Below are 11,038 nucleotides of genomic sequence, written 5' to 3' on the forward strand. Positions count from 1 at the left end.
TGATGTGGAGTTCCACTGGTGGTGGAGTCATATATGACATAGGAAAATTATGTCTGATTTATTCTGCTGTCTTTCATTCCCACCCTCCTACCTTCCCTTTATTCCTCTTTGTATAATCCAATGAACTTTTGTTCTTACCCTCTTACCCTTATTGTGTGTTATCATCCACATATCAGAGAGAACTCTCAGCTTTTGTTTTTTTGGGGATTGGCAAGGCTTCTATATTTTGTAGAATGGTTTTGGTAAACAGCTTACCAAAAGTATTAACTTTGTTGTAAGGCATTAAAAAGAGTAATATTTTTCAAGAAAGCCTGGTAACTGAGATATTCATCTAGCTGTTTAAAAATAATAAAAGCCAGTTGGCTGTGCATTTAATTATCTCAAGACATTACCTGTTGCTGATTATAGGCTGCAATACTAAGTTAGCTATTCTAGAGCTGATATCTAGGGAGTTGGTCAATCAAAAATTGGCAACCTAAGGCTGTCAGCTAGTGTTTAGTCTTTTAGCTAGTATCTAGATAGCATAATTCTGTAACTAATCAAACATTTCTTTACTCCATTGATATATCACTCATACTATCAAAAATATCTTAAAATATGTGATATTGGAGCTGGGGTGTAGTTCCGTGGTAGAGTGCTTGCCCAGCATGTGTGAGGCACTGGGTTTGCTCCTCAGCACCACATAAAAATAAATAAATAAATAAATAAAGGTATTGTGTTCATCTACAACTAAAAAAAAATTTAAGCAAGATGCTGATATTTTTTGGGAAAAAAAAGAGCTTTGAAAATTGATGCAAGACCTAAAGTAATAGTCGCTTATGTTTCCAGAGTGTCTGCATACTTAAAAGATTGGCCTGGCTACCTTAGATATTATATGAGTCCCCTTATGTATAAGGGAAGTGGATAATGGTGTGTGATATGTGCCTATGTATATAAATACATGCAAATATATATCTATATCATTTAAATATGTGAAATCATAGGAATCGGGTCAGAGTCTACTATTTTATTGCCCCATTTTTGGAAAAAGGAGAAAATCTAATGTCAAAAGTGAATTGGAAGATCATAAAACTTAGATTCAGGAAAATTTATTTTCTGGACTTTAGTCTGATGAAAAAAGAGTAACTAGAGTGATGGATGGGCATTCAACTCTACCTTTTAGGTAACCAACTTGGTTTCTTTATCCTGAATAAAACAAATATTAGAATAATATTTTGGGCTACTTTAGAATACAGAAGGTCAACAATATAAAAGTAGGTAATGTCTGAAACCTTCACCGACAGCTTGTGTTAAATAGATATAGTCAAATGTTATTTGCTTAAAATGAATAACACAGATGAGAACAAATAAGGGAATAGAAACAGAAGCAAACAGGTTGAAGAAAGTTCTTTATTTTGTTAACAATGGAAATGACTGGCTGAGGGTGTAGCTCAGTGGCCAAGCTTGCCTAGAATGCTCAAGGCCTGGGGTTCAACCCCAGGACTGCAAAAACCAAATCAAAATGAAACAAAGGAATGGAAGGGAGGATGGTATAGACAAGTAATAAATTCTAAGAATAAGGAGTAAAAAAAAAAATCATTGCCTTGCTGCTTGGATAAGGAAGGCTGAATTTACATACAATGATTTACATACTGGGGAAAAAACATTTTCAAAGCACTCTTTTTAAAAAATATATATTTTTTAGTTGTCAATGGATCTTTTATTATATTTATTTATTTATATGTGGTGCTGAGGATTGAACTCAGGGCCTCACCATGCCAGGTAAGTGCTCTACCACTGAGCCACAACTCCAGCCCTCAAAGCACTCTTAATGAATGACTTTATTTCATTGGTGGGGATAGGTATGTATATACAACTATATATTATACATATATAATATAATTTATGTATATTTGTGTAAATCATGTATGTTTCTTTTTTGAACTAGATAATTGAACTAGTTCTAGGCTGTTTATCTAGACTTGTTGCCCAAGTTCCTTGCCTTTAACTCATCTTCATATGTAAATGTTCTACTGAAACTAAGTCTTCATGGTGAAATTCTCCCCCTTTACTCTGTACTTACCTGGTACCTTTGCTTCCCTCCAGTGATTAGCACTTGGAGTGGAATTAGAGCCTGGCCTGATATAGATAGAGGAGAAGAATACCAGATTTTGTCTCTTTTCAATTTTTTTTCCAGAGGCTATAAACAGGTTAGCAAAAGGCACTAACCTGAAGTACGGTGTCAGAATTCATTCGTTCATCTAGGATGAACTGGCACTCTGATAATAATCCATGTTAACTGTACCTAAAAACAATGTGAGCATTTTTCAGAACACTGGGAAATAATCCAATGGTCTGGCAGATTTCCAGAACAATCCTTCAAGGCCAGAGCTTGCTTCTTCTTATCGCTCTGGTGATATGGAACACCCAAGTTCCAGGGTGCAAAGGAGGTGATGGATGAATGAGCATTTGCTACCTGAGAAAAGGAATGAAGGAAACTACTTTCTGGACAACACTTAGCCCTAGAAAGGAAGACTACCTGCTGATGGAGATAGGTCTGTCTGTGCTTGGTTACAAAGAAGTTCATCTTTGGAACACTTACTTAGGAGCCCACTCTATAGATTTTTATTTATGGGTGACAACAATAAGATTTGTACCCCTTTCTGGGTCATTATTTTTTTGGGTTGGCATATCATTTAACTATATTTAGGGCCAGATTGTCTTTTTCTCTTTTGATTCCTTTACTGACATTTACACTTGACTTCTTCTTGACTCATCTCCTTTCACTTTCCCCTTGTGGATTCTACTATAATCACTTGAGCATTTAACAAACCAAACTTATCTCCAGTTCAGAGCCTTGGTACTTGCTGTGTTCTCTTTCTGAAACACTCTGCCCTAGGTCTACCATATATATCATCTCCACACAGCACACTCTCTCAGTTGGCTTTCTCTCCATTCTGTGCCAGTGTCACTCTCATCTCACCTTTTTTTTTCACTTTCTAAAATTAACTCGCTCGCTTCTTTGATTACACATTTATTGGCGATCTTTACTGATAAGGTATACCCACCATCTAGACCTCTGTATCCAGAGTGCCTAGCACAGAGAATGGTGCACAGTGGTACTCAAGAAATATCAGTGACTAAGTTGGATTTTAAATTCGTCTCCAGCTCATAGGCTTCATTTCTTTCTAAGCAAAAATGCTTCTTTATAGCGAGAAGTTGATGGTTAAGCATTCTGGATTAAAATATTGTAGGGAACAAATAAAATAATATTTTGACTCAGTTTTCAAGATCTTCAGGATGATCACTGAAAGGGTAGGAAAGGGGTAAAAGAAAGAAAAATGCACTTAATTATGAAGTACTAGGGACTTTCTTGGTTCCACCTTCCTGGCTGGCTTTGGCCAGATGTTTGTTGGAATAGAAATTGCCTTATTTATCCCCAAGCTGTTTAGTCTTTTCTTTTATCATGAGAGGGCCTTTGTGTTGGGAAGGAACTGTAAGACTTCCTGCTTACTGCAGCATAGACATCTGTTAGTCAAACAGACATTTCTCCATAGACTTCAAATGACTATTTTCTTGTACAAACGGAAATGTGCTGACTCGAAGGGGGCCAAAGAGAAAAAAAGAGTTCCCCCCCCCCTCGGATGTCCTAATAAGGAATGCACAAGACATGTGCTTATAATGTGCAAACAACTATTACTCTGAAAAAGAATTATTAAAATGTCCTAACTTTGATAAAAATAAAAACTAAATCATTTCCATTGATACAAGCCGTTTGTTTTTCAACTGGGATTTTCATAAACTTAAATTATAAAATTAATGACAGATGCATGAGAAGTGATATATATGGCTTCCACATGCATGTACTAGAGTTAGTTAGCTTTTTTTTAAATACTATTTTAAGACTTCCTTTTTTATAGGACTAAAGTAATTTAGAAATGATAAGCTTGTTCTTTTTATCAGTCCTATTTTATAACCTTCTGTGAATCAGACAACTCATTTCATCTGAATCATTTGCCCTTTGCTTTTTCACTTGTCCAAATATCTGTCCCCAAATATTTCATTTTCCTGGTGACACCAGGACTGGGGTCATGAAGTACCCTCTTGTAAAAAATTAGGAGGGGCTTCTCCTCTGCTAAGATCATGTTTTTATAATCAATGATATTTCCTGAACATCTGCCTAATGGAATAAGAAAAATACTCATGTTTAGTCCTTCAGACTTTTTATATGTTAGAGAAAAACTTAAACATATCTTGAAAGTAATGTGAGACATCTTTTAAATATCTTTTCATGTACCAGGTTAAGGACTTCTTAACATGTGTGAGAATCCGACTGAGGAAAGATTAACTGAGAGATGACCCCGAGGTAGCAGGAGTCATGTCTTCTTTAGAGCAGTACACTGAAGGACAGCTCTAAGGCATGTCCAGAGAGAACGGGTACAACTCACAAAAGCAGTACAGTGAAGAAGACCTATCCTCCATTTATAACATTTGGGGGATGCACAGATGAAGAGAACATTATTTGGAAATTGAGATCATCTAGGACAGAGATTTATTGCCTGGAACCCAGGAAAACCCGAGAATCTATGGTTGAGTCACTGTAGCCTGTGACCCACACCCCTGAAGTTATGTGCACATGTTGGTGTGCATTTTTGCATATTCATTTTTCATTGTTGGTTCACTAGCTTTTGGTTGGTTCTCAAAAGTTCATGTGATCCAAAGAAGTCAGAGAATCACAACAGAGCCAGACTAGTATTCCCCAAACTCTTGTTTCATGGGACTTAATGTTCTTTGTGATGTCATTAAGTCTTCACTGTGGTCTGATAAGTCTGGGAAACATTGTTTAGTGTATTTTATCAATTGGAGATTCCTAATAAACATTACCTTACTAAAAGCCCTGTGTTTGCAGAATACCTATGAATTTCCCAAGAGCATGAATATTTCATTGAAATGCATTCAAGAAATATCGAACCAGACTGTGCATTCTAGATGACACTTGACTGACATTATTGTTTGAATCTTAAATGTCCCCCATAGGCTCATATGTTAAAGGCTTAGTCACCAACCTGTGGTGCTACTGGGAAGTGGTAAAACCTTAAGTGGGGCCTACTTGGAGGAAGTGAAGTCACTGGGGGAATGCTCTTGAAGGGCATAGTAGGACCCTGGCCCTTTCCCCTTTCTCTGCTTCCTGGCCACTATGAGGTGAGCAGCTTTGCTCCAGAAAGTTCTTCCCCAGAGCCTATGATGTTTTTCCCAAAAGCAGTGGAGGCAAATGACCTCCATGGAATGAAACCTCTGAAACCCTGAACCAAAATAAACCTTTCATCCTAGTAAATTGATTATCTCAAGTATTTTGTCACAATTATAGAAAGCTGACCAACACAACTGATGACAAAGATCATGAAATGTGAGGGTTGTCTATTCACAGTACACATCTAAATACAGACCATCTACTTAATTCCTCAGTGGGTACTTGAGTTATCTCTGTAAACATCACATAAAATGCTTGTTTCCACAATTTTAAAATATTTTCTTTGATAGAAAATTCACTGATACCAAGACTGTCATACTTTTTCAGACTATTCTATTCCTGATCTGGTTCCTGCCTCTTCAAGCTCCTTTTGGCCAGGTGCAATAGCACATGCCTGTAATCCCAGGTACTTAGGAGGTCAAGGATTACAAATTTTGAGGCCACGCTGAGCATAAAAAGGACTGAGGATGTAGCTCAGTGGTAAAATGAACCCTGGTGGGTTCAATCCCCATTTTGGGAAACAAACAAACAAACAACCAAACAAAAAACACTCCTGATCTGTTTAAAATGATACACTTGCAGGCAGAAGCAGCGGATCTTCTTGAAGTATTTGTTGTTCTACAAGAGCAGCCTCAGCTCCTTCCACTGTTCTTCATGGTTCGGGGGCCCTTCACAACCTCCGCTCGATGTTTGGTTTATCCTTCATTGAGTCTCACACAAGGCATTCTGCCCACCCAGGTTCTTTGCCAAGGTAAATGGAACATTTAATTGAAAGGATGCATCTTCTTTGGTCTTCTTTTCAGGAAAATTCACACATGAGTGTTTCCATCTGGTGTTTGGAGTCACAGCCACGTGTTCTTTGAGAATGAGCCCACCCATCTGCAACTGGGTGTGCAGAGCTGCTTTGCATTACTTAACCCCGCCCGGGTCATGGTGATGAACTGGGGGTGGAGAGCTGACCCCATCTGGGCCAACTGGATTATCTTCCATGGTGAGTGGAATTGGATTTTGGTGATCATATGTACTCTCTCCTGGGTCTAGAGTTTTGCAGAAGCTGCAAAATGATCGGGTCGGGGGTCGGGGGTGTCAGATGTGCAAGGAGAAGCAAAAATTGTGTGTGTGTGGGGGGTGGGGTATAAGAATGAATGAGGACCATTGGACGTCTTGCCTTCAGGCTCACTGGAATACTGATTTTTTTTTCTCTCTATGCTGTGATTTGAACCCAACATTTAGCTACACCCCCAGCCTTCTGATTCTTTTTTTTTTTTTAATTTTTTATTGTTGGCTGTTCAAAACATTACATAGTTCTTGATATATCATATTTCACACTTTGATTCAAGTGGGTTATGAGCTCCCATTTTTACCCCATATACAGATTGCAGAATCACATCAGTTACACATCCATTGATTTACATATTGCCATACTAGTGTCTGTTGTGTTCTGCTGCCTTTCCTATCCTCTACTATCCCCCCTCCCCTCCCCTCCCCTCCCCTCTTCTCTCTCTGCCCCCTCTACTGACATTCATTTTTCCCCCTTGTATTATTTTTCCCTTTCTCCTCACTTCCTCTTGTATGTACTTTTGTATAACCCTGAGGGTCTCCTTCCATTTCCATGCAATTTCCCTTCTCTCTCCCTTTCCCTCCCACCTCTCATCCCTGTTTAATGTTAATCTTCTTCTCATGCTCTTTGACCCTACTCTGTTCTTAGTTACTCTCCTTATATCAAATAAGACATTTGGCATTTGTTTTTTAGGGATTGGCTAGCTTCACTTAGCATAATCTGCTCTAATGCCATCCATTTCCCTGTAAATTCTATGATTTTGTCATTTTTTAATGCAGAGTAATACTCCATTGTGTATAAATGCCACATTTTTTTTTATCCATTCATCTATTGAAGGGCATCTAGGTTGGTTCCACAGTCTTGCTATTGTGAATTGTGCTGCTATGAACATCGATGTAGCAGTGTCCCTGTAGCATGCTCTTTTTAGGTCTTTAGGGAATAGACCGAGAAGGGGAATAGCTGGGTCAAATGGTGGCTCCATTCCCAGCTTTCCAAGAAATCTCCATACTGCTTTCCAAATTGGCTGCACCAATTTGCAGTCCCACCAGCAATGTACAAGTGTACCCTTTTCCCCACATCCTCGCCAGCACTTGTTGTTGTTTGACTTCGTAATGGCTGCCAATCTAACTGGAGTGAGATGGTATCTTAGGGTGGTTTTGATTTGCATTTCTCTGACTGCTAGAGATGGTGAGCATTTTTTCATGTACTTGTTGATTGATTGTATGTCCTCCTCTGAGAAGTGTCTGTTCAGGTCCTTGGCCCATTTGTTGATTGGGTTGTTTGTTCTCTTATTGTCTAATTTTTTGAGTTCTTTGTATACTCTGGATATTAGGGCTCTATCTGAAGTGTGAGGAGTAAAGATTTGTTCCCAGGATGTAGGCTCTCTATTTACCTCTCTTATTGTTTCTTTTGCTGAGAAAAAACTTTTTAGTTTGAGTAAGTCCCATTTGTTGATTCTAGTTATTAACTTTTGTGCTATGGGTGTCCTATTGAGGAATTTGGAGCCCGACCCCACAGTATGTAGATCGTAGCCAACTTTTTCTATCAGACGGCGTGTCTCTGATTTGATATCAAGCTCCTTGATCCATTTTGAGTTAACTTTTGTGCATGGCGAGAGAAAGGGATTCAGTTTCATTTTGTTGCATATGGATTTCCAGTTTTCCCAGCACCATTTGTTGAAGATGCTATCCTTCCTCCATTGCATGCTTTTAGCCCCTTTATCAAATATAAGGTAGTTGTAGTTTTGTGGATTGGTTTCTGTGTCCTCTATTCTGTACCATTGGTCCACCCGCCTGTTTTGGTACCAGTACCATGCTGTTTTTGTTACTATTGCTCTGTAGTATAGTTTGAAGTCTGGTATTGCTATACCGCCTGATTCACACTTCCTGCTTAGCATTGTTTTTGCTATTCTGGGTCATTTATTTTTCCATATGAATTTCATGATTGCTTTCTCTATTTCTACAAGAAATGCCGTTGGGATTTTGATTGGCATTGCATTAAACCTATAGAGAACTTTTGGTAATATCGCCATTTTGATGATGTCAGTTCTGCCTATCCATGAACAGGGTATATTTTTCCATCTTCTAAGATCTTCTTCTATTTCTCTCTTTAGGGTTCTGTAGTTTTCATTGTATAAGTCTTTCACCTCTTTTGTTAGGTTGATTCCCAAGTATTTTATTTTTTTTGAAGATATTGTGAATGGAGTGGTTGTCCTCATTTCCATTTCAGAGGATTTGTCGCTGATATACAGGAATGCCTTTGATTTATGCGTGTTGATTTTATATCCTGCCACTTTGCTGAATTCATTTATTAGCTCTAATAATTTCTTTGTAGACCCTTTTGGGTCTGCTAGGTATAGAATCATGTCATCTGCAAATAGTGATAATTTAAGTTCTTCTTTTCCTATTTTGATGCCTTTAATTTCTTTCGTCTGTCTAATTGCTCTGGCCAGTGTTTCGAGAACTATGTTGAACAGAAGTGGTGAGAGAGGGCATCCCTGTCTTGTTCCAGATTTTAGAGGGAATGCCTTCAGTTTTTCTCCATTCAGAATGATGCTAGCCTGAGGCTTAGCATAGATTGCTTTTACAATATTGAGGTATGTTCCTGTTATCCCTAGTTTTTCTAGAGTTTTGAACATAAAGGGATGCTGTACTTTGTCGAATGCTTTTTCCGCATCTATCGAGATGATCATATGGTTCTTATTTTTAAGTCTATTGATGTGGTGAATAACATTTATTGATTTCCATATATTGAACCAGCCTTGCATCCCAGGGATGAATCCTACTTGATCATGGTGCACAATTTTTTTGATATGTTTTTGTATCTGATTCGCCAGAATTTTATTGAGGATTTTTGCATCTAGGTTCATTAGAGATATTGGTCTGTAGTTTTCTTTCTTTGAAGTGTCTTTGTCTGGTTTAGGTATCAGGGTGATGTTGGCCTCATAGAATGAATTTGGAAGTTCTCCCTCTTTTTCTATTTCCTGAAGTAGCTTGAAAAGTATTGGTATTAGTTCCTCTTTAAAGGTTTTGTAAAACTCTGCTGTATACCCATCCGGTCCTGGGCTTTTCTTAGTTGGTAGTCTTTTGATGGTTTCTTCTATTTCCTCAATTGATATTGGTCTGTTTAGGTTGTCTATATCCTCCTGACTCAATCTGGGCAGATCATATGACTTAAGAAATTTATCAATGCCTTCACTATCTTCTAATTTATTGGAGTATAAGGATTCAAAATAATTTTTGATTATCTTCTGTATATCTGAAGTGTCTGTTGTGATACTGCCTTTTTCATCCCGTATGCTAGTAATTTGAGTTCTCTCTCTTCTTCTCTTTGCTAGCATGGCTAAGGGTCTGTCGATTTTGTTTATTTTTTCAAAGAACCAACTTTTAGTTTTGTCAATTTTTTCAATTGTTTCTTTTGTTTCGATTTCATTAATTTCAGCTCTGATTTTAATTATTTCTTGCCTTCTACTTCTTTTGCTGTTGTTTTGCTCTTCTTTTTCTAGGATTTTGAGATGAAGTATGAGATCATTTATTTGTTGGTTTTTTCTTTTTTTAAGGAATGAACTCCAAGCAATGAATTTTCCTCTTAGAACTGCTTTCAATGTGTCCCATAGATTCCGATATGTTGTGTCTGTGTTTTCATTAATCTCTAAGAATTTTTTAATTTCCTCCTTGATGTCTTCTATAACCCATTGATCATTCAGTAACCTATTGTTCATTCTCCAAGTGATGTATTCTTTTTCCTTCCTTCTTTTATCGTTGATTTTCAGTTCCATTCCATTATGATCAGATAGGATGCATGGTATTATCTCTACTCCTTTATATTGTCTAAGAGTTTCCCTGTGACATAATATATGATCTATTTTTGAGAAGGATCCATGTGCTGCTGAGAAAAAAGTGTAACTGCTTGATGTTGGGTGGTATATTCTATATATGTCAATTAAGTCTAGGTTATTAATTGTGTTATTGAGTTCTATAGTTTCCTTATTCAACTTTTGTTTGGAAGATCTGTCCAGTGGCGAGAGAGGTGTGTTGAAGTCTCCCATTATTATTGTATGGTGGTCTATTAGACTCTTGAACTTGAGAAGAGTTTGTTTGATGAACATAGCTGCACCATTGTTTGGGGCATATATATTTATGATTGTTATGTCTTGTTGGTGTATGGTTCCCTTAAGCAGTATGTAGTGTCCCTCTTTATCCCTTTTGATTAACTTTGGCTTGAAATCTATTTTATTTGATATGAGTATGGACACTCCTGCTTGTTTCCGAAGTCCATATGAGTGATATGATTTTTCCCAACCTTTCACCTTCAGCCTATGTATGTCTTTTCCTATCAAATGCGTCTCCTGTAGGCAGCATATTGTTGGGTCTTGTTTTGTGATCCATTCTACTAGCCTGTGTCTCTTGATTGGTGAGTTTAAGCCATTAACATTTAGGGTTATTATTGAGATATGGGTTGTTCTTCCAGCCATATTTGTTTATTTATGTTACTAAACATGGTTTGTTTTCCTCTTTGATTATTTTTCCCCCCTTTACTGTCCTACCTCCCACTGTTGGTTTTCATTGTTATTTTCCATTTCCTCTTCCTGTAATGTTTTGCCAAGGATGTTTTGAAGAGATGGTTTTCTAGCTGCAAATTATTTTAACTTTTGTTTATCGTGGAAGGTTTTAATTTCATCTTCCATCCTGAAGCTTAATTTTGCTGGAAACACAATTCTTGGTTGGAACCCATTTTCTTTCAGTGTT

Source organism: Marmota monax, unplaced genomic scaffold (assembly GCF_021218885.2).
Source record: "Marmota monax isolate L192 unplaced genomic scaffold, Marmota_monax_Labrador192_F-V1.1 WCK01_AAM20220418_F8-fsc00001, whole genome shotgun sequence".
Taxonomy (NCBI): Eukaryota; Metazoa; Chordata; class Mammalia; order Rodentia; family Sciuridae; genus Marmota; species Marmota monax.